This window comes from Myotis yumanensis, unplaced genomic scaffold, assembly GCF_028538775.1.
Source record: "Myotis yumanensis isolate MYYU_CA2020_CCGP unplaced genomic scaffold, mMyoYum1.0.hap1 SCAF_10, whole genome shotgun sequence".
In the NCBI taxonomy this organism is placed as follows: domain Eukaryota; kingdom Metazoa; phylum Chordata; class Mammalia; order Chiroptera; family Vespertilionidae; genus Myotis; species Myotis yumanensis.
In genome coordinates this window covers 15,713,947-15,737,864 of record NW_027223761.1, presented here as the reverse complement: position 1 = coordinate 15,737,864, position 23,918 = coordinate 15,713,947, and the positions used below count along the sequence as shown (strand labels likewise).

The 23,918-nt window shown below is 53.8% G+C and overlaps 1 protein-coding gene across 3 annotated transcripts in view; it reads right to left on the bottom strand.

The window, feature by feature from the left end:
* Positions 1–23,314, bottom strand: part of PRDM11 (PR/SET domain 11) — an 84,810-nt gene extending 61,496 nt beyond the window's left edge. For 2 of the 3 annotated variants that reach the window (XM_070427845.1, XM_070427846.1), the window contains exon 1: positions 23,109–23,188. The gene's annotated coding sequence lies outside the window, so the exon portion shown is untranslated. Of the gene's footprint in view, positions 1–23,108 lie in introns of all 3 variants that reach the window. The other variant, XM_070427844.1, reaches the window with a different exon arrangement.
* Between the last annotated feature and the right edge of the window lie 604 nt (positions 23,315–23,918).

The following is a 23,918-nucleotide window of genomic DNA, read 5'->3' as shown; positions in this document are numbered from 1 at the left end:
GAGTTAGGGTGTTTCCATGTCTTGGCTATTGTAAATAATGCTGCAATGAACATAGGAGTGCATATATCTTTTCAAATTCATCTTTGTTTTCTTTGGATAAATACCCAGAAATGAAAATCCTGGATCATATTGTAGTTCTGTTTTTAATTTTTTGAGGAACCTCCACACAAAACAGTATCTTCACCAACAGGTAATGTCTTGTCTTTTTGATAATAGCCATTCTAATGGGTGTGAGGTGATATCTCACTGTGGTTTTGATTTGCATTTCTCTGATGATTAGTGATGTTGAGCACCTTATCATGTACCTGTTGGCCATCTGTCTTCTTTAGGAAAATGTCTATTCAAATCCTCAGCCCATTTTTAAACCAGACTGTGGTTTTTTTCTCTATTGAGTTGTATGAGTTTTGAGATAGGAAACTGAGGATGGATGGTGGCAGACGTGGCCCCTTTCCCAGGGGCGCCGAGGACCAGCTTCCTACTCGGGGTTGGCGGCCAACCTCCCACGCCCTGTCCCTTCCCCCGGCCGGCAGGTCCTGATTGGCCCAGACCTCATCGGCCCTGATCGCTGGCCAGGCCTAGGGGCCCCACCCGTGCATGAATTCATGCACCGGGCCTGTAGTATAAAATAAAAGTGCCCCGTTTTAATAAATTAAAAGGACACCCATTTACATGTGCTCATGTATGAGCATTACAGCTGGAGGCTGTGACAGCCGCTGCTCCTGGGATTGAGGGCTAAGGGGGAGAGGGTCTTACTTCTCACTGAATTTTACACCAGGTGCATGCATTTCCTATTTTACAAAAGGATTAGTGGTGCCTCCGAGTTACTCATTATTGATGCTGGGTGATAGGTACGTAGGAGTTCGTTATACTCTTCTATCTACTTTTTTTGCATAATCAAAAGTAAAAATATATGGATTAGTATTCATAGTTTACAAATAAGTCCCAGGTTGCCTGGCCACCTCCCCCCACGCCCCCAGCAGGCCAGCGAGTAGAGCAGGAAAAGAGAAGGCATCTGCCCAAGAAGGGGGGATGGGGGGGGCTCCTCCCAACCACCTGCCGTCTCCCTGGAAGGGGACCACGAAGTCCAAACAAATTCCCTGAGGCCGACTGACAGGCTCCAGGATTCCAAGCACAGCCAAATAAGGCTGGGGAGAAGGGGGCGCAGCCTGTGGAAGGCCAGGGTCAGGCTGCAAGCATCGTAGAGCCTCTGGGCCGAGGATACCAGGGGCGTAGGGTGACAAAGTGGGAGGGTGGGAAGGTCGTAAGTTAAAGAGGCCTGGGTACGGAGATTCACTTCAGGATAACAGAGATCACCCTGCACTGATGCCAGGAGACCTGGCACAGCCTCTGTTGCCTCAGCAACTCACCCCCAAGATGCTAGTGCGGAAGGCGGAGAGTTAAAGCAATCTGTCCCCAAGTGGCGCCTATGGCTCTTGAGGGACAGGGCTGGGTACAGTGTGCCCTCACATCCTCCTGCCTCCTGCAGGCTGGAGCTGAGCTGAACGGATGCTCCCAGACCTCCTGTCCCAAGCCCCTCCTTTCTAGATGAGGAAACTGAGGCCCAGAGCAGAAGTGACTTGCTAAGACCTCTCAGAGGAAGGCAGTGGGAGGCAGGAACCCGCCACCATCCAGCCAGTGCTGCGCAGCGCCCCACGCAGTCCTCTGTACGATCTGTGCAGTCTCCCACCTACACTCCTCCTGACCCGCTGAGCTGGAGCCTCTCCTTAGTGAGTAAGACCCGGGTGAAACACCATGTGGTGTTTTGGCGGCAAGGAAAGAGGTCCCAGGCTGCAGCCCCAGCATCAGCCTTTACTTCCCCAGTCTCCTCCTCCATCCTGCCCCGGCCATTCTCACAGCTGTTTACTGGCTCAGCCTTGCCCAGCATCTCAGAAGTCACCTAAACCCTTGCTTCTCACGGTGTGGTCCACAGACCAGCAGTGTTGGCATCACGTGGAGCTTGTTAGAAATGCAGAGTCTGGGATTTCACCCTAGACCTCTGCAGAGGGAACCTGTCCCACACTGTCCTCTGAGAAGACAGCTGCTGGTGAGATGGGGGTGCTGGGGTGGGACTTTGCTGGCCTCCCCGTCTCTGCTCACTCTGGCTGCTCACCAGAAAAGGAGATGCCCAGGAGAGTTGGGTGCACAGTAGAGTTTGAGAAGCAAGCTGCTCAAGCTGCAAGATGCTCAAAGCCACGGTATATATGACCACCAAGCATTCATGAGGACCTCTATTGGGCAGCCAGGCCACGCTGCATCTTTGGACAAGACGTGTGCCCATGTGTGTGCACGTGTGTGTGATGGGTGAGGTGGTCCGCCATGGGTTCTGAGCATCCCTTCTTATGTCAAACTGTAAGGTCTCACCATCCTGTGACCCAGAGCCATTTCGGTAGCTAGCTAGTCACACAGGCAATCAAGTAGGTCAAGGTGACCACAGCATGAATACCATGCGATGGCTCACTCCCCGGAGAAGGGGAACTGGCTTGTTTACAACTTGCTACAAAAGGTGCCGAGGCCTTCGCCCTGAGTTCCGGTGCAGTGTCACCCACTGTCGGCACAGTCACGTCTGAGTCCATCATGTCACCCACGGTGAAGTAACTGGTGCTACCAGGCTGATGACCCTGCTGTTTGCGGTGCTGGGATAAACTGACTTGCTGACCCATGCAGTCATGGCCTCTTTTAGCACCTACGTCATGGGATTGGGATTCTTTCTAGGTGTGTGTCTGTGCATCTGTGCGTGTGCCATTAGTGACCATTTATTAAGAATTATCTTCCCACATACTCATGGAAAGGCTCAGACTAAGACCTTGATTGAAGGGATTCAAAGGGAACCTGGCCTTTCCTGAGCACCTATTTTGTGCCAGGCCTTGTGCCAGGCATTCCACTTTTTTATTATCTTACTTAATCCTCTCCACAACTGTGCAGTGTGGATTATATCCTCTTTTTACATTTGATGAAATCGAAGCTCTGCCTGCAGCTGATTCCCATAAGAGTAATAAACATAAATTATCTAGACACAGGCAATAAAGAAGTAAACAAAGAGTGAGATGGTTTCTGAGAATGATACCTGTGAGTGCAAGGTGATGCGATCACTAATTATCATAATTACTGTCAGCCAAGCTTGCCCCAACAAACGGGTGTTCTGGGGCTTCTCGGGCCAAGCTGACAGCTCAACACTGAGGAGGCACTGTGGAACGAGATGCTCCATCGGGGAGGTGAACTGGGCAAAGACAGACCTTCATCTGGGTCCTCCAGGAAGGAGGCTGATGCTGGGCTCTGCGCAGGGCGTTCCACATACACTGTAGAGGACACCCATTCATTCACTCGTGATGCATTTGCATGCTATAGAGTGCCAGGCACTGTCCTAGGTGCTAGGAACCCCGAGTGAACTAGCTTTTCCTGCAGGTATCCACTCCCCCTTCTGGCACCCACCTCCCTGCTGTCCTTCTCCAACCACTCCACTCCAGGATAGGAACATGACCAAGGGCCAACCGATCAGCACTCCTATCTGCAGGTCATAGTGAGAGATGCAGGGAAGGGTAGAGGGCCAGCTAATCGTGAGCTGCAGTTGGGGGCTGGAGGACTCCACTGAAAGAGGGGCTGATGGAAGAGGAAGGTAAGTATGCATCGGCTGGCAGCCAGTCACTGTGCCATCATGTCGGACAGCCTGCCCAAGAGTGGAGCCAGTACAGAAGAATGTGGGTTAAGATGGTCAGACCATGTCCTGATGACGCTGTGTGAGCCCCTGGATCCAACTGTGCCTGAAGCTGTAGATGCTCCTGGACTTGTCACTTTGCTGAGCCTCTCAATTCCATTTTTGCCTAATCCTGCTTGACTTGGAGTTTCTGTCTGATTGTATTTGGTTCTTTCAACAACCTAGTGAGTACAGTTTGACTTTGTTTTTCAGATAGAAAATGGAGGCTCAGAGAGGTTAAGTGGCTTGAACAAAGCTGCACAGCAGGTGTCTGTAGTCTAAGTTAAAGCCCACGCCCTTTCTACTACTTCGCAGTGGGTGGTGACAACTCCAGCTGGGAAGTGGCGTAGGGTCTTTCCAGGCAGGGAGTGAAAAGACTTCCTGGGAGCGGTGGCCACTGAGGGATAAGAGAACAAGAACCTGCTCCAACCAGACACAGGGCTGTAGGAGGTAGCAGGAGAAAGGACCCCCAGGTTACAAACTGGCAGCTGTTTTTTCCCCAAGTTTTATTTTTGCTTCAGTTGCCAACTTTGACCAAACTGAAGATTGAGTTTAAACCCACGGAAGCTCAACTTTTCTGGAAAATCAGAAGCACTAGGAACACCAGGCAGACAGTCCAACAGTTTCTGGAGCGGGGTGGGGTGGGGTGGGGTGGCCCTGCCTGGATTTAATCTCCAGATCTCCGCCAGCCTGTGTCACTCAGGTCCATTCTCTGCCTGGGCTGGGCATCTGAGTTTGCAGCCTGCGTAGCAGAGACCACGATGCTGTGTGGACACTGTCCCCTCTGAGAGCCCAGCTGCTGGTGAAATGGGGGTGCTGGGTTAGGGCCTCCTTGGCCTCCCAGCCTCTGCCCACTCTGGCCTCCAGTGCCCAGATGGTTCCTGGCACCTAGCAGGGGCTCAATAAGTGCATGCAGTTGGCCCTCAGTACCGTGGGGAATTAGTTCCAGGACCCCCAAAGGCACTAAAACCCTCAGACACTCAAGTCTCTAATACAAAATGGCATAGTATTTGCATCCCACATACGCACATCCTCCTTCTACTTTAAATCATCTCTAGATATATATAATACCTAATACAATGCTAATGCTATGTGAATAGTCATTAAACTGTATTGTTTAGGGCAGTGGTCGGCAAACTCATTAGTCAACAAAGCCAAATATCAACAGTACGACGATTGAAATTTCTTTTGAGAGCCAAATTTTTTAAACTTAAACTATATAGGTAGGTACATTTGTTATTAACTTAATTAGGGTACTCCTAAGGCTTAGGAAGAGCCACACTCAAGGGGCCAAAGAGCTGCATGTGGCTCGCGAGCCGCAGTTTGCCGACCACAGGTTTAGGGCATAATGACAAGTACAAAGCCTAGACCTGCAACCTTAGAAGGCCCAGCTATATAGTACATGTCAGCAAATATAGCATCTTCTTTGAATATTTTCAATTCCCAGTGGGTTGAGTCTGCAGATGCAGAACCCGCAGAACCGGAGGGCTGACTGTACATGGTGAATGGACGAAAATGAGAGGGTGTGAGCTGGAAGCTTCCAGGACCACTTCACAGTGACCTGGAAACCAGTTCTGGGGGCATGGCAGGGCGAGGGGGCGGGGGACCAGCAGTGCTGCAGCCCACAGGCAAGAGCAGCTTCGTGCAGAAGTGGGACGTGGGCTCTGGAGCGAGAGCACTTGGGTGCAAATCGGGGCTCCACCACTTCCTACTGTGTCAACTGGGGAAGCTCTTTCACCTTCTGTGCCATCAGGGACCCCTCCATAAAACAGGGGCAATAGTCAAATAGGGTTGTTGTGCGCAAAGTGGTAAACAGTCAGCAAAGAAGGATCAGCGCCACCTCTTCCGCTGACTCACCGACCTTCAGTAGTTTCCTTCTCGGAGCCTCAGTTTACCCACCTGAATGATGAGGCAGTTAGCTTTGATTTTTCTGTGAGGACCTGCCTGCTCTGGTGGCCGTGCAAATTCAGCATTCGTGCAAACTCCTGGAGCTGCGCCACAGAGAAGCACCCCGCAGGCCACAGGGGTCCCTCTGCTAAACCACTCCACCGCTCAGATCCAAACAGACCCTAACGATCATCATGAAAGTCAAAATTTGATCCCAATTTCCTTTAGATTTCGCCAAGTTCCAGCCCCTGGACCTGCTGTGGCCAATTTACCCCAAATCCTGATAACCCAAAGGCACAGGGACCCAGCTGGAAGGAGCTGGCCCTCGGGGGCCCTTTCTGGGGCCCGGGGTGTCCTACCCTTGCTTCTCAGAGCACACAAGCAGGGCTCACCACGGGTGTTTCTCTGTGGCTGGCGCCTGGGCATCCAGCTGGCAGAGCTGTTTCCATTTCTCTCACATGCCCCCAGATGGGAAATGATTCATGAAAACCAAAAAGGTAAAATTAGCCCAAAGGCTGCCGAGTAATTTATGCAGCCAACAGCCCGGGAGGGAGGGGAGGCCCACGCTGCCAGCTCAGTGTGGCCTCCCAGCCTGGCCATTAGGAGCCTCTGTCTCTGGGGTCTTCTATTTCTGGACTCAGCCTCCAGGGCTGCTGGCAAGGCTTCCGGAGCTTTCTCTGACCCCCGCCTCCACACTCAATAGGCCCATGCACGCCACTCAGGCCCTGCTGAGTGTCAGCAGGGTGCTAGGAGAAATACAGGCATTTCATCTGCACCTCAACCTCAGGTGAAGGTTTCACCTCCCCTGTTTTACAGGTGGGAAAAGTAGGCAACCAAAGGTAAGTGGCAGAGCCTGGGTTCAAACCCAGATCTCGTGAACACTGAAAGCTGTGCTTCTCCCCCACACACTGGGTGTTGTCTGCCAAGCCTCAAGGTCTCGGGGTGGGGCGAGGGGAGTGGATCTGTGGGGGATCCTTGGCAAGCCCCACCACACCCTGACATGTGTGCTTCAGTTTCAAGACTGTTCAATACCAGAACCTGGTCCTCAGCTCCAAGCCCAGTTGTCTCAACTGGCAAGGCAGAGGGTCCCCAACATCCCAGTCTCTTTAAAAGGGGGATATTGGCTCTGAGGCCCAAATCTATGTCCCTTAAAGGAGCGTTAGAAAAGCAGGTATCTGTGAGGCCCATGGTCTCATTTTACAGGGTCCAGAAAGAGCAAAGGACTTACTCAAGGACACACAGCAAACCTGTGGTGGAGTCTAAGGAGGGAACTGCATTTCCTGAGTCCCACTGCAGAGAGCCTGCTGTCAGAGCTTTTACAAAAAGAGCAAATTTAAGAAGAGTCCCTACGCATCGGGGGCGTCACCAGAGAACTCAAAGCACCCCCCTCTGGTTCTGCCCCAGGCATCTGCTCCCACTTTTGGAACCTACAGGGGATACAGAGCAACCGGGAGGGCTCCTCAGAAGGCAGTAGGTGAGGCTGACTGAAACCTGCTCCGCACCTGTGGGAACCTGGGCAAGTCAGCGCACCTCCCTGAGCCCGGGAGAGGCAGGCTCAGAAGTTGACAAGAAGCTGTGTGTGCAAACCACCCAGCAGGCAGTGAGTGTTCCCCAGGAATGCAAGGGTCCCCCATGAAGGTGGTCACGGTGCTCACCCTCAGCCCCTCTGGCCCTTAGCTGTGCCCAGGGGAAACCCAAGGCCAGCCACAGGTGGCATCCCACAACCAGCCATGCAGAGAGAACTTGCCTCTGTCCCCCGGGGCAGGCAGCTGAGTGCCAGTGTGACAGCTCAGAGCAGCACCACCCACTCCCAGGACACAGTTCAGAGCAGCTCAGTGACACCATCTCCCCAGAGTGACCACAGCTGCCAGGGCCAGAGCCCTGAGCTTAGCACTTTCAAACATTACTGCCCTGGACCCTTCCCATCGATGCCGGAGGATCAGTGCTCACTGTGCAGTGAGGAAACGGACAATCAGAGAGGCTGGGTCACTTGTCCAAAGCTTCACATGCATTCATGCAATCATCCATGGGATAAGAGCATACTGAGCGTCTGCCATTGTCAGGCACCATGCCAGGAATGAGACAGGTGTGCCGTGGCCCTTGTGGCCCTCCCAGCCGTACGAGGCACTGTAGTGGCTCACGCACAACCCCTGGAGCCACAGGGCCAGGATTTAAATCTGTTTCACCCTCACATGATATGGCCTTGGGAAATCACTTTGCTTCTCTGTGTCTCACTTTCCTCAGCTGCAAATGGAAAATAAGAATAACTTCAGAGGGTTAAGTGAAATATTACAGGTCAAGTCCTGCAATAGCACCGGGCGCATAGTATGTGCTCAATAAACAGAAATGGTTATTATTGAGCCAGGACCCAACCCACATTCCTCTGATACCAACGACCATGCTCTTAACGCAAAGCTGGGCAAGATCAATGTCTTGGGTGTGAGCCAGCAGCATGATTGGTGAGGATCTGTGTCTAGGAGGAGGAGGTGGTTTTGAGTTTCCCTCTGCCAGCCCAGGCCGTGGGCCTTTCCGAGCCTTGCTTTCTCCAGTCTTAAAATGGGCCCACAGTGGCTGCTCTCCTGCATCTCTGGGAGAAGTGCTCGGAGTCCCCAGGGTTGCTGCAGCCCCTGCCCACACCACAGGACAGGCTCAGAGGGCAAGTCCTCTCCCTCTGAGGGGCAAAGCAGCCACACTCTGTCTCCTGCCACCTCTGGCTGTCGAGGAGGTTTGTGGCTGATGCTGGGGAAGGGCTGGGCCCCGGGCCAGCCATGCTGCTTCTCGCCTCTCAGGAAATAATCCCAGCTCTCTGCGCTCCCTGACCACACATGCTACTGCCCAGAGGGCAAGAGGGCAGGCAGGGCTGCCCAGCTGGGCACCTTCTGCCAAGACTATCACACCGGGTGGCCTTGCGAAAAAGAGCTGAACGAGGAGCCAGATGGCCTGGGTATGTTACTGAGTCCGTCAGTAGCTAACTCTGTGGTTTGGGGAAAGTCACTTCACCTCTCTGAGCCTCAGTTTCCACATCTGTGCAATGGCCTTAGCCAGGCTGCCTGTTTCAGAGGTGGCTTTGAGAAACTGATTCAGTGGTTCTCAACCTTCCTAATGCCGCGACCCTTTAATACAGTTCCTCATGTTGTGGTGACCCCCAAACATAAAATTATTTTCGTTGCTACTTCATAACTGTAATTTTGCTACTGTTAGGAATCTGATATGCTATATGTGTTTTCTGATGGTCGCGACCCACAGGTTGAGAACCGCTGGATTAGATAGTGACATAAAGGTGGTTTAGAACCTGAAAAGGCGGAGCGGGTAGGGGGGAAGAGTCATGAAGAAAAAAGCAAAAAAGGCCATCCCTTCCAGCATTAAATATACAGTCGCATGCAGTGATTTGTCCCAGGCAAACCCATGCCTGGGCCAGCCAGTGTGGCCCAGAGAGGCCCCAGGACTCCCAGGGGAGAGGCTGGCCCCAAGCTGCTTTCTTCTCCTGCCCACCGTGCAGGCTGAGGGAGATCAAATCCTCGGCCACAACAGGCCCCATTGAGAGCTGGTAAATCTGCCCGAGGTGTGGGGTTACGTTACCAGGCTCCTGGCCACCACCGCCAAGCAGAGGGTCAGGCTGACCTCCTTCCCTCCCCGTAGGCCCCGGTCCAGCACCTGCAGGGCCAACCTGGGCAGAAACCCGATGCCCGCTACATTCCCAGGCAGCAGCCTCCTCTGGGAAATCAGGGGGCAGTGGGATGAAGCCGTTGGCAAAGGCTGGAGCCATCCAGGCTGCGCACCAGGAACGCAGGGCCTCTGCCCACAGCGCGGGGTCTGGAGCTGATACAGACGGGAGAGCCAGGGCAATAACATCACTGGGATGTTACTATTTGCCTGGCACGGTGTTTGTGCTGTACACGTGTTGGCTGACTTGGTTGGTCTGCACAGCAGCTCAAGACAATAGCATTGATGACATAGATGCTATTTTCATCTCTAGTCGACAGAGGATGAAACTAAGGCACAGAGAGGCTAAATAAGATCCCCAGAAAGACCAGGATTTGAACCAAGGAATTCCGACTCCAGAGACCACTCACCACCACAGCCGCCCAGGAGCAGGGTTACTCAACGAGCCTTTTGAGTAAAGGCAGAAAAACCCAAGTGAGAGGGAGAACGGCTGCAGGGCCACAGCCTGTTCCCAGCTCTCTGGGGACTGGGGGGACAGGGAAGCAGAAGTTCTCTCTAGCTCTAAAGAAGTGAACCAGGAATAGTGGAGGACCCACAGGGAGACAACTGGTTCTATGCAAAGGCTCCGTGGACAGACTTTAAATAGTGTTCAATGATTGTTTTAAAATGCAACAGGCTCCCAGAACCCAACAGTAGCTACTCTAGATACGCCCAGGAAGGCGCACTAGGATAAAATCAGATTTAATCTAAATGTCCAGCAGTAGGGGAATGGCTAAATAAGCAATGAGGATCCTCTCCAAAACCACTGTATATCAGTAAAAAGGCGAGAGAGAGAGAGAGAGAGAGAGAGAGAGAGAAAGAGAAAGAGAGAGAGAGAGGGAGAGAGAGGGAGAATATATATATTATGGCAGCTCATTGTGTGAAACCATGACTAGATTTCCTAGCTCCAAAGGTAAGCGAGTAAAGCAATTCGCAGAATGACTACATGACACATACACACACTATAATGGGACATATTCCTGTAGTGTGGCAATGTACAGGGAAAGATCTAGAAGGACAGATAGCACAGTCATAACTGTGATGATTAACAGTGCGGAGGAAGCTAGAATGTTGTGTTATGAGGAAGATAATATTTAGCTTTTTAAATAATATTTGATTTTTTTAATAGTAAAAATGTACTCGTATTCCTTACATAATTAAAACCCAGTAAAACAACATAGAAAAGACACAAGGAGTTGCCTTGGGAACAGTGAGCTACTAGTCCCTGGAGGTTTGTTGGGGTTGGGGGATTAGAGAGAATTTAAATAGCTCAAGGAGAGGTGGGTTAGCTGGCCCTCAGAGCTTCATCAGGAGCAAGGCCCTCAGTCTCCCCGCAGCAAGAATGGCTTTCAGGAAGCACAGAGCTCAGACCCTGGAGGAGGGAGAGGCGGGAGCTGTGGGCCCTCACTGTGCTTCAGTCAGCGGTGCACAGCCTAGCCGCTGAGAGTCGGTCTCCTGCTGCCCAGCCTCTCCCTCTCCCCTTCCCCGTGACTCCTGCCCATCCCCTGTCCCAGCAGCCCCCAGCCTTGGCCTGCATGCCCTGTGTCAGCCTGACTCCCAGAGTAGAAGCCGTATCCCTGGGAGGAACTCACACTGGGGGCGAGAGTTTGGGAAGTGAGGAGGAGAACGTGGGTGTGAAAAGCTCACAGGGCTGATCACCTCTGACTGTGACACTGAGGCCAGGCAACCACTGAGCCCAAACCCCTAAGGGGCTGAGCCAGCCCTAGGCACAGCCCTGGCCTTAGTCAGGCACTGGCCCCTGATAAGACAACAAGCAAAGGTCAATGAAGTTCTTACCTTCAAGACAGCTATGGGGTGGAGAGAAGGGCCAAGAGATGTGAGTCTGAGTCCCAGCTGTGCCCCTGACTTCCTATAAGACCTTGACAAAATCTGAACCCCCTGAAGCCTCAACTCCCTCATCTGCAAAATGGGCTCATAGTATCTACCTTCCAGCCTGCTGTGTAGACAAAATGAGATACAGCCAGATAGCCTCCATGAGAGCCACTCAGACTCCCACACAGTGCGATGCCCTGTCTACGCCATGGGCACTGAGCACTGAGAGGAGGAGGTGACACGGAGCTCCAAACGCAGAGGACCTCTGCAAGTCTGGGAGCCCAGGGCTCAGCCAGAATGGAGCCCGTCGCTGGCCCCAGAGAGGAACCGGGAAGGAAGCTGGCAGAGGGATTCTCCAGGCAGCGAGAAGGGCGCAGGAGCCAGGAGAGAGTCCGAAAGGGCAGTGGAGCCTTTCTTGGCCACCGTCCTGGGCCGAGGGCCAGGGTGCTCGAGGAGGGCAGGGAGCCACTGGCAGGTGCCAGGGAGGAGTCTGGTTTCTACCTGAAACTGGGGGATTGGGCCCCTTGGAGCCAGGCCAGTGAGTCCTCACCTCACCGGTAGCCCAGGGAACTGGGGCAGGGACAGGCGACAGACCACAAGGGGAATCACAGAGAGGAAGAGCAAAGCTCAGTCACCGAGAAGCTGACAGGCTGCCAGGAGCAAAGGGCGTGGCCTTGGAGGGTTTGATCTGGGAGGTAAAGGGGCCTGGGCTGTGCAGAACAGGCTCAGGGGGTCTTTGGGGAGAGGGATCACTGAGAAGCCAGGAGGGCTGCCTGGTACTCACAGTGGAAGCACCAGGTCTGGGACGCTGCAGCAGCAGGACAAGCCTATCCCACCTCAGGGAGACCCTGGGGCGATGGCGAATAGTGAGTCCAGCGTGGGAGCAGCCAAGGCAGAGAGCCCGGGAGGTCCAAGCAGTCAAGCCTCCAAGAACAATCAAGGCCACTATCAAAACCAAAGCACCTCCATGACGCTTGGCCCTAAAGCCTGCCCAGCCCCATCCCATGGATCCCAGGCAGCTGGACTCCCCCCTGAAAGGCAGCCAGCCAGCCTGGCCTGCTGTGTGGGGCCCAGCTGACAGGGAGCTGCAGGGAGGGAGCGAGCGGCTGAGCCACCCTGAACAGGGGCCCCAGGAGGAGGTTGTAGGTGGGGCTGGCGGGAGAGGCGCTTCCCACCGCTCCCTCCCAGGCAGGCTGGCACTCTCCAAGGACTTGCGGCCACATGCAGGCCCGGGCACAGCGTGGTCTGTTCCCAGCAGCCCCAGGACAGGGCAGGTCGGCTCCTCTTGGGACAGGCGGTTGCACCAGAGCCAAGGACCATGGCAGCAGCTCCCCAACAGTGACTGTCTGCTCCCTCGAGCTGGCCCAGGTTAGGTCGTAAGCCATTCCTCACGGCTTCAAACTAGTGTTCACTCCACAGGCTACAAAGCCTCCGCCCTGGCCTGCCAGGGGGTTTGTACAGGAAGCAACTTTAGGCCATCGTCCACACTCACCTCCTAAATGGACCCCACACAGTCACACACCAGGCTCCCAGTGTCTGGCCAACCCCCAAACTCAGCCCTCCCTCCTCCTGTTCATACTCCTGCGCAGACGCTGGACTCCCAGGGGGTGGCCGGCACACCCACTTTGACTGCGCACTGCGCTGATTGCTTAGGGCAATGGGGACGAGAGGATTCTCCCATGGCCAGCCAACCACACCAGATGCCAACCCACTGACAGGACAGCCTGGGAAGGCCTGCCACTTACACTGAAATTGCCTGCCTATCCAACCAGGACTGGCTCCCAGGGCAGCCAGGCTGAACTATGGGGCTGTGGCCTCAGGAGGATGAGGAACACCTTCCTGAAGGCTGAGGACCGAAGGGAAACACCCTCATGGCCCCTGCAGTCCTGTGCAGCCCCTACTTAGCTGTGATCTTAGCTCATTTCGACTGCCTCCAGAATAGTCTTGAAGTCTCAAGTCCTTAGCCTGGCATTCAAGGCCTTCCCCATCTGGCCCAAATTTGCCTCTCCAGGGAGGTCTCCCCCACTTCTTCTCCAAAAACCCCAGGTCACTTGCCATTCCCTGAACCACAGGGGCCTTGCGTTGCCTGCCATTGTACATACTGTTCCCAGTGCCGAAAATGCCCTTCCCTCTTCTTACACCTGGAAAACTTCAATTCCTCCTTCAAGGTCCAGTTCAGCTCAGCATCACTTCTGGGAAGCCTACCCTATGCTCTCCCTCCCCCACCGCCCGCGGCGGAATGACTAGCTCCCCTCCCCACCACATCCCTGAGCAAGTAGGACACTTCCTACCTTCAATCACAATTAGGATCTGGGCCAGAGCTGCTCAAACTATTTGTGGTAAAGTGACTTTTTAAGTTTTCCAATCTGTTGCCAACTGATGCTTTTGTAAATTCCAATAAAACCTGACGAGGCAATGTCAAGTTGCAATATGAGTTTCTCAATGTGTACTCTCCATGTCTACACCTATCTTGCTACAGGAACACAGAGCTTGCACATGGGCAAGGGTCTGCTGACCACTCCCTCTGAGGCACTGGCAGGGCCTACACCTGGGGTTCCCAGAGGAACCTGTGTGTAGGGCCCATCAAGTCATGTGTTTATGTTTGGACCTCCAGGGCCCAAGGGGGCGCTCCATCTACCAACCCAAATATTGGATCGGAAGGTCCCAACAACCCTGTAACGTGGGCAGTGCCTGCGCTAGTAGCGCAGCCGCATTTTTCAGGTGAGCACACAGAAGCACAGAGGTTGACTGGCCTGATGCCACAGCTGGCCAATGTTGTATCTCCATACAACCCAGCTTCTCGAAGCCGCCATTAGGGACTGCAAGTCCTCCAGTCCACCCTCCTTCCCGGCACAGGTTCCTAACACCATTTCCCACTGCAGTAACAGACAGGCAGTCTCATGCAGCAGTGAAGAGCTCAGACTCCAGAGTTAGACTGGGTTCAAATCCCGCCTCAGCCTTTCATAGCTGTGTGGCCTTGGGTAAGTCACTTCACTTCTCTGGGCCTCAATTTCTCCTCTGTAAACAGAGGCTAATAACACCAGCGACACCGAGCAGCATGTGAGTGCTTCAGGCAGGGCCCACAGACACCCATAAGCCTCATTCAGGCTTGGCTGCTATTGATGTTTTTAAAAGGTTGGGGGTAGCTAAGCCAGAAACTTTGCCCTGGATTCTTCCTTTCTGCTCACCTCCCCCCAAAACCCAACCTCTTCTCTCTGGGGTAAATTCTTCCCTGGCTGCTAAACTTGCTGATTTCCTTTGAAGATTTCACCAACCTGTCCTCCCCTTCCCCAGGCTAAGAGGCTTCTCCTTTCTCACCCCTACCCCTGGGACACCTTGAACCTCTGATCCTCTTCACTTCCTCCCCACGCCTCCAGCTTTTCCTCTGGAACATAGCTGGTCTGAGGAGGGATCTTGAACCGCCCTGGAAAATGCCACCCTGTTTGGTCGGGGCATTTGAAGGGCTGGGCTGTGAGGTCAGGCACAGCCCCAGAATGCAGCCTCCACCCTACCCACCCACCTACCCACCCACCTAGGGCCCACCCTCTCTGTACCTTGGGCCATGACAATGCTGAGTCCACCCCAGTTGGCTTTGCCCCAGAGGCTCACTCCCTTCTGGGGCTGTGGGTCCCTTGGGCTGCTCCCCAGGCCCCTCAGCTGGCCGGAGACTCCCAAGCCAGCCATGCCCTGGACACCGGGCAGCAGGATCCCTTCCTGGCCCTCGCCCCTATCCCTTGGGGAAAGTGTGAGACAGGGGAAGAAGGCACTCTGGGAAAGCTGACATTGTGGGGGCGGTTCCCTATTGACTTGCTTGGTGACGTCCATACCAGCCCAGCTCAGTTCCCAAGTCAAGCTGATCTTCTTGCCTGCTGGTCCCTCTCTTGCCTGAACCCCACATGAGCCTGGAAGAAGGAGCCCACTGGTCACCACACCTCCGCACCCTAAGGTCCCTCAAAATACATTCCCCGGGGTGAACTCCTGCCCCTGCAGATATTCAAGCAGTGGCCAGCTGGCCTCTCCGTTTGGAGGGTGGGGCATGGGACTGAGCCAAGCGCTCTCAGAGGTCCCCTTTCTGTTGTGATTTTAGGAGGAGGACTGGGTGCAGAGGAAGGGGTGCTAGATTTTGGGGTAGAATTTTAGCTTGGTCACTCCTTAAGCTGTAGGACCTTAAGTAAGTCACTTCCCCTCTCTGAGCCTCAGTTTTCTCAACTGTAAAATGGGGGTCATGAGAACTGACCTGCCCTTCTTGGGCTAACCATAGGGGATTTGGGAGGTGATGGTGGGAAGAGAGTCCTGGGTCCCCTTATATATCAGGTGGGGTGGGGAAGAGGGGGGTGGAAGGGAAAGCCCTAGAAGGCACTGAAGGCCCCAGAAGCCCAGTGCCTCAGTTTGCAAACAGGGTCCCCAGCCCTCTGCACCCACCTAGATCCCAGGCTGAGGCTGAGGAGTGGGATGGCCAGCAGCCTTCTGCCCTGTCCACCTCCGCCCCCTCACCCAGTGTCACTGCATTGGAGGCTCTTGGTCTGTCCAGGTGTGCCTGCCAGTTCTTAGGAAGTGGAGAGGGTCCTGGACCCAGCATGCAAAGCAAAAGCTTATAAATCAAATCCTGTGTTTAAAGCACCCAGGGGACCTGCTAGAAGTTGTTATGTAACAAGCAGGCAACTCCTAAGACTTCCTTTATAACTAGTAAGTGTGGGTTTCTCGAGGTGATTGGAAAGATTAGATTATGGCTGTGTGACGTAGAGCTAGTCACTTAACCTTTCTGAACCTGAGTCTCCTTGTCCATAAATGGATATGGCAGCAAGCTCACGGGGCTGTTGTCAAGTGCCCTTGTGCTCAATACATGTTCCTCTTAAACTTTGGTCCTGAAAACACGGAAGAAAAATGTTCTCCCACAGAATGTAATGCAAAACTGACAGCACTCTCTCCATTTACAGAAATGGAAACTGAGGCACAGACATGCTTGGCTTTAAACACAAGCCCATGGTGGGTGTGGAAGTGTCTGAAGGTGTGGTCTGTTCATCTTTGGGTAGAAAGATATCTCTCTCCTCTCTCTCCTCTCTCTCTCTCTCTCTCTCTCTCTCTCTCGGTATAAGATAATTTCCGTGCCCTGGAACATTCACACCCGAGGAGGTAGCCCCAGAGCTGGCCCTATGCCACACATTGGTTCTTCTGGGGTCTCCATGAAACCAGCACTATTATTACCCTGCTTTCCAGATGAGGAAACTGGCAACCACAAGAGGGACAGCCTCTTGCCCAGGTCTCCCAGCTGCCAAGTGACTGGACAGAACTGAACCTGAGGCCCACACTCCTCTCCAGACCACAGCACTGCCCCCACTCACCCCCCTGGTTCCCTCTCCTTACCCACTCCCTGCCAAGAGGCCAGCCCAAGGCACTTTGCCAGGTCTTATCTGGGGGTGCGCTGGCTATTCAGAAACAGAAACCAGGCACACTAGGGAACCTGTGGCCCCCAGAAGTGTGCCCTGACCCACCCATCCTGAACCCCAGTGTGGAGGGCTCCCAACCTCCCCCTTTGGAATGGCCACCACCAAGCCCTCTTCCTCTTCCTCATCCTCTCCTACCTTGATGACTGCAATAGCCTCTTAATCGGCCTCCCTGCCTCCAGCCTCACACCCAGCCGCTGCTGCTGCTGACCTCTGGGACTTGGATCTCATCTCCATGTGGGCTTTCTCGTCACAGGACGAGGTACCAGGCAGTGACTGTTAAGCTGCGGTGTCTGCAGGAATGACCAGGGAACTTTATTAAACATGCAGATTGCTGTGGTACCTGCAGCCTCACAGACAGAATGTGAACTCCTCGGCATAGTGGTCATGACATTTTACACCCTGGCTGGGGAAAAGCATCAGAGTTAGGCAGGAGGCTCAGAAGCCAGGCAGCCTGGGTTCGAATCCCAGCTCTGCCGCTTACCAACTGGGACACCTTGGGCAAGTTATTCCACCTCCCTGAGCCTCAATTTCCTATTTCCCCTAAAGAATGGGGAAATGACAGTACCAATATCAGGGCTCTGCTGAGAAGATTAAATGAGAAAATATATGAAAAGCACTTTTCATGTAAAAAATTCTTAATGGACTCATTCCACACACATATGAGGTCCTACTATGTGCTGTGCACTGCTCATATAGCAATGAGTAAAACTGACAAAAATCCCAGCTCTCTAGGAACTTACATTATAATTAAGGGAGGGAGCCAAAGACAAATAAGTAAAACATAGGACATATTATATGAGCTTTGTACTAAGGAAGAAAAGCAGGGAAGTGGGTAAAGGGATATGGGTTGCAATTTTAAACACAAAAGTGTCCATGAGAAGGTGATATACGAGCAAATCTGATGGAGGTGAGGGAGCCTGCCATGGAGATAACAGGTAAGATTGTTCTAGGGAGCGGGAACAGCCAATGCAAAGGTCCTGAGGAACAGTCAGGACTCGTGTGTTAGTCACATTATTATTATTATTATTATTATTACTACTAGAGGCCCAGTGCACAAAAATTTGTGCACTTGAGGGGGGTCCCTCAGCCCGGCCTATGCCCTCTTGTAGTCTGGGACCCCTCGGAGGATGTCCACCTGCTGGCTTAGGCCCACTTCCTGGGGGATCGGGCCCAAGCTGGCAGTCAGACATCCCTCTGGCAGCCCGGCAGCCCTCGGGGGATGTCCACTTGCCAGCGGGAAGAAGGCCTAAGCTGCAGTCGGACATCCTTAGCACTGCTGAGGGAGAGGCTCCCACCACCACCGCTGTATTAGCAGCCAGCAGCCTGGCTTGTGGCAGAGCAGAGCTCCCCCTGTGGGAGCGCACTGACCACCAGGGGACAGCTCCTGCATTGAGCGTCTGCCCCCTGGTGGTCAGTGTGTGTCATAGTGACCAGTCATTCCCAGTCATTCTGCTGTTAGGGTCAATTTGCATATTACCCTTTTATTATATAGGATTATTCTCTTCCAGCCTCATCTCTCTCCACTTCTTCCCTTATACACACTCTCCAGCCAAATGAATGACAAGAGCCTCTCCAAACCCTACTATGTGCCACGCCTTTGTACAAGCCATCCCCCATGTTGGAATGCCTGTCCCATCTTTGCTTTCCAAATACTATTCATCCTTTAGCTAAAAGGCCTCCTCCTCAGGGAAGCCTTCCTTGACTTAGAGTCCATGGCCCTATCCCTGGCATCCTTCTGCTATAACCTGTAACTGCCTGGTTAACTGCCCACCTCCCATGCTGGTCTGTGAGTTCTGTGAGGAAGGTCTGGGTTCCGCACTGCTCCCCAAGCCCAGCACAGTGCCTGGCACAGGTTAAGCACATGTGCACTGACCACCTGGTGAACGAATGAAGGACTGAAGGCCACTCTGGCCTCCCTCTTACAGAGCCTTAGCTAAGGGACGCCACCACGAGTATGCTGCACTGGGGGAACACAGGCCTTTGCAACACAGATACAGATCTGCAATAGGAAACGGGCTTTTTAAAAATAACAGCACATTTTTCTTTCTTCTTCATTGTTTTTTTTTCTTTCTGCATGGCTTATTTTTCCGGTGCAGCCCCTGGGCCAGCTGCAGGAAAGCCCTTTCCAGGCCCCATTCTGAGAACATGGGCTCTGGGGCCTCCAAGGCAGCCAGAACCCCAGCAGAGGTGGAGGTGCACCAGATGGTTCCAGACCACCCCTGGCACCAAGGCCACCAGGCACCTCTGAGCTAGAACTCCCCCTTGCTCAAACCCCAATGTTGGGGGTAGGTTTCCTCCTGGAAACTTGCTTTCCAGTGAGGGTTTTATGACCCAATGTGACATTTCCAAAGGGACTTCTTGGTGGGTCTGCAGTTCTCTGCCCTCCCTCTAAGAGGGCAATCCTAAGGAGGTGACATCAGACTGCCGGGGTTCCAGTCCTGGCCATACGACTAATCCTGGCTCCCTTACTTCACCTCTTGGGACTCCAGCTTCCCCATCTGTGAAACAGAAATACGAATCCCTATCTTGCGGAGCCGTTCTCTACACAGGGATGTGACATGCTTAGTACCATACCTGCACACAGTAAGTTTTCCATAAACATTAGCTGCCTTCATGACCATTATTCTCATCTTCGTCATCCCTGAATCTCCTACTGTGTGACCCTTCCCAGAATCATATTCTCTCCAGATCAGCAGAGGCCTCAAAATTCTGCTAAATCTCACACTCTTGCCTTTCTGGAAATCAATTCCTCCTGTACATCCCAGTACAATGGTCCTTCCAGCTAGACCCCCCTGCCCATGCCCCAGGGAAGCAGGGCCCAATAATCCTGTCCTTAGCCCCCAGCACAAAGTGCGCCCACAATCAATGCTCAGGGACTAGTCAGAAGGTATTTATCGAGCAGCTCGTGTGTAGACACTGGAAATACAGGGGCATGCACAAGCCAACCCATGCCCTGCACCAGCAGTTTATGATCTGATGAAAGAGAGGCTGCCAATCAATAATACACTAATAAATGTAAAATGGCTACTAAGATGAGTGCTACAAAGGAGGGGTCCATGGGTCCATGAGAGCCTGTCATGAGGGGGGTTGACCCAATCAGGGAGGGCTTCCCTGAAGAGGTGATGCTGAAGTTGAAAGATGAAGAATGAGGCCTAAGCAGCAGAGTGGAATGCGTGGTCAGAACAGAGGACAACATGAGAAAAGTACCAGGCAGAACATGACAAACACAGGGATGCAAGATGGTGTCCCCATCGGGTCTTGAGGCAGCTTAAGGATTTCTATCTTCCTCCTAACAGCAGTGGGAGTCCCCGGAGGTGTTTCAGGCAGGGGGTGATAGACTCAGATTTGTCAAAAAGGTCACCCTGGCTGCGGAGGATGAGCCTCCCCAAGTCTGTGTGTACAGCTGATCTTTGAACAACATGGGTTTAAAAATCCGCACATAAGTAGACCCGTGCAGTTCAAACCCATGTTGTTCAAGGGTCAGGTGTACTTGCCTCTGCCTGGAACACTCCTCTAGTGGCTGTGTCAGTCAGGACAGGCAAGGTTAGGTTACGCTGCAGTAACAAACAGCCCCCAAGTCTCAGTAGTTTAAAATAACAAAGGTTTAGTTTTCACTCACATTGCATGTCCATCGTAGGACATCACAGGGCTCCACTCATATGGTGATGCAGGGACCCAGGCTAGCAGAAGCAGCCACCATCCCACCTACTGCCAGGTGCCATGCCACAGGAAGAGAGCACTCTGGAGGGTCCATCCCAGAAAGTAAATGCTTTTGTCTAGAAATGACGTGTATCACTATAGTTCGCAACTCACTGCTCAGTCACATGGCCCTACTCAAGCACAAGGGGACCTAGATTCAATCCTACCATGTGCCTGGACGAACTGGAAATATTTATGGGCGAGCATTAAGGACCACCACCCTCCCACCCCCTCTGGCTCTTTACCAACCTTACCTCATTCATTAGCTCACAACTGTTTCAATATTCCAGAAGGAGGGACCAGCAAGTGCAGGGGAGAACAAGGCTTGGCGTGCAGAGATCCAAGGGAGGATAGGAGATGAGGCCAAGGCAAGGGCAGGAGCCAGGTCACTCCGAGGCCTTTAGGTCATGGCAATAATTTGGTTCCTTATTTCAAAAGCACTGGGCAGACTTGTTAGTGTCTTAAGCAGGACACGGAAAGCCTGATGTAATCGTTGGAACCGACACTCTGGCTGTGACGCTGCTGCTGAGGTTGGCATGGAGGAGAGGTTGCAGTTGGGCAGTGAGGAGGATCTTGCTATTGTCCTGGGGAGTGACAGTGGTGACTTCACTAAGAAGCTGGAGGAGGAGATGGAGAGAAGTGGACGGGATCTAGGTGAAAGTTCTCTAGATCTGGAGATGGAATGGATTGGGCTGGGGGAACAGAGGCATCAAGCTTTCTGCCTTGAGGACCAGTAGGATGGTGGTAGTCCTGGCCAAGATTAGAGCCCTGGAGGCAGTTTAGGGAGGAAGTTATGACAGCCTGGGACCCAATGTGTTAGTCATGACCGTGAGATAGCCAAGAGGGCAGGCGAAGGTGGCAGCTGAATAAGCAGCTATGACTCCTAACTCAGTCCAGTGGTCTTTACTTCCTTCATCCTTGCCAATAACCTAGAACCAGGGAGGAAAGATACAGATGGCAGAAGCCTTCTTGGCATTGAGGAGAATAAATTTATGAAACACATCAACCCAAGGGGTCTAAAGGACAGAACTGTAACTCAGGTCAAAATAGTATATAAATGATGGTTGTGATGGCTGATCAAGGGCTCCTGGGACAAGTGAGGGGAGCCTTGCATCCTTGAGAATGTCACTGGGGAAGGGAACTAGATCCTGCCCCAGCTGCTCCTTGGAGGCCCTGATGGTTTGGGACTGGATAGACCTGGGTGGGGCCTGCCGGGCAATTCTGATATTCGAAGGAGAGTATGTTCGGCACTAATTCCAGGGAGAGAACGCTTCTTAAATCATGTGTCAGTCTTGAGCTAGGCATTTCATCTCTGCCATTGCATGTGATCTCACAACTGCCTTGCCAGACAAGCTTTGTTGGCCCCATTTTAGGGATGGAGAAGCAAGGTTCAGAGAGGTCAGGTAACAGTACCAAGTCCACAGCGGCACAGTTATTAGGGGGAGGAAGAATTCCAATGGACAAGCCTCTTTCCATTAAACTAATGCAACTTGCCAAGGCTGTATTCCCAGAAGAGGCTTTCAGACATGCGCCCACAGAGTACTCTGCTTGCTCACTTCTCAGAGTTGATGGGCCAAGACCATGCCCACTCCCCAGGGAAGGAGACCACAGCCTGTCATTCTGGCCCAGGGACGCCACCCCGACCTCCCAAGGCCTTCCTTCTCCTCAAGGGGAATTGTGGGCAAAGGCAAGCTTGGGTGCCACAGGCAGGATGCTCCATGGGAAAATTATTTTTGCCTCCGCACAGACAAAAACCCAAAAGTTTATTGGGTTTCCAGGCATCAAGAACAATCTCTCATTATTGTCTCCTATCCCCATGCACAAAGAACTGGGCGTGTTTCCTTTCAGCCACTCTAAATTATGTACCACAGCCTTTCTCCACGTGAAGCAAACGTGTAAGAAGGAAGAGAGGTTTAACATTTTTCTCCAAGTCCCAGCCCATCCTGGGGGGTCTGAAGCCCCCATCACCCAACCCGTTTCAAGGCACAACTTTTCAGCCAGCTTCGTGCAGCGCCCAAGACATTAGTATTCTTATTGCAGCGACTAGCCTGGGGCGTGCTGGCCTTGACCGGAGAAAGGTCATTGGCCTCTAGGTCTCCGCAGTTTCTGCAGATGAGAGCACCTTGGGGATTGCGGGGATGGGGAGCGGGAGGAGGGAAAGGTAGGGGATGAGGCTAGACTCCGGAGAGATTTCCCCAACAGTCTACACCGCAACTAAGATATAAAATATATTAAAGAAACGGCCTCCGGCTTGGCCACGTTTAGCTGGAAATGGACCGCGAGGGAAGAAGCTCCACCACATCCCGAAAGACCGGAGCCCCGCACAGCGGCCCCGGGCGCACAGCCGAAAGTGCCCCTCGAACTAGGCCAGCGGCCGCGGCCAGCCCTCCGGCCCCGGCGCCCCGCCCCGCCCCGCGCGTGTCGCCGGGTTCTCATTCCGAACGCAGGGCCCGGGCCGCCGCTCCCATTGGTCGGCGGCCACGTCCGTCAGCGGGCGGAACGTCCGCGCAGAGAAAAGGCTACATTGTAACAAGGCGAGCGAACGCGGAGCTGGCGGGGAGGAAGGAGGCGGAGGGGCGGCCCCCGAATCCCGCAGCGGCGGCGGCAGCGGCGGCAGGAACTACCTGCCGAGGGTTAACCCACTTCAGGGCCGGGGCCAGCCGCCCCCCCACCCGGCCCGCACCCGCACCGCCCCGGCCCCCCGCTCCGCCCGCGCCGGCCCCGGCCGCCCGCGCCCCCCGCAGCCGCGCGCAGCCCCTGCACCGGCGGACCCCGCGCTCGCTGGCAAATTGCCGAGCGCTTTCCGAAGCCATTTTCAATGGCCACATTGGCTACCGGGGCTGACTCACCTTCCCGGGAATGCTGCGGCATCCGCGGGGCCCGGGCGGCGCGGACGGCCCGGCGGGCGGCTCGGCGGAGGCGGCGCGGCCCCGGCTGGCGGCCCCCGCGGCGGGAGCGGCCGCGCTGCGGGCGCGCTGGTCCCTGGCGAGGCAAAGTTTCAGCGCCAGCCTCGGTGCGGCGGCGGCGGCGACTCGCTGCTGCTCTCCTCCCCTTCTTTGACCACCATCTTATTAGTACAGGAAATGACATGGAAAACGGAAGAAAGCGGCGTTTGGGGCAGACGCGGACCCCCCAATTCAGGGGCCGGAGCGGGGACTCGGCAGCCGCGTCCCAGCCCGGCCCCGGAGAGAACTCGCGGGGCCCCCGCGGCCCCCGCCCGCGCGCGGCCAGGAGGGGGGAGCCTCGCTCCTGGAGCCCAAAAAGAGAGGGCGAGTTTTATAATCCCGCCCGCGGAGAAATCGAGAAAAAAATAAATAAATGAAAAAAAGAAAAGGTTAAAAGAACTTTCCAACTGGGATACTTTTTTAAAAAAAAATTTTTGGTCGGAATTAAAAGTTCTCGAATTTTAAAAAGTCATTCCGTCGTGGGGGCTCCCAGGCTCTCCAGGCCCTGCCGCTGCCCATTTAGAACCAAATACTGGGGGGGGGGGGGGGGGGGGGCGTTGATATTTTTAACCCTTTCGAAGCCCCGCCGCCCACCGCAGGCCCCCGCCTGGACCCGTTTAACCCTTTGAATGCCCAGCAGGTTGGAGATACAAACCCGTAAAAAAGGCGTCCCCCCGAAAGCTAAGGGAAAGGGGTTTGGGGGCTCGTTTAAAA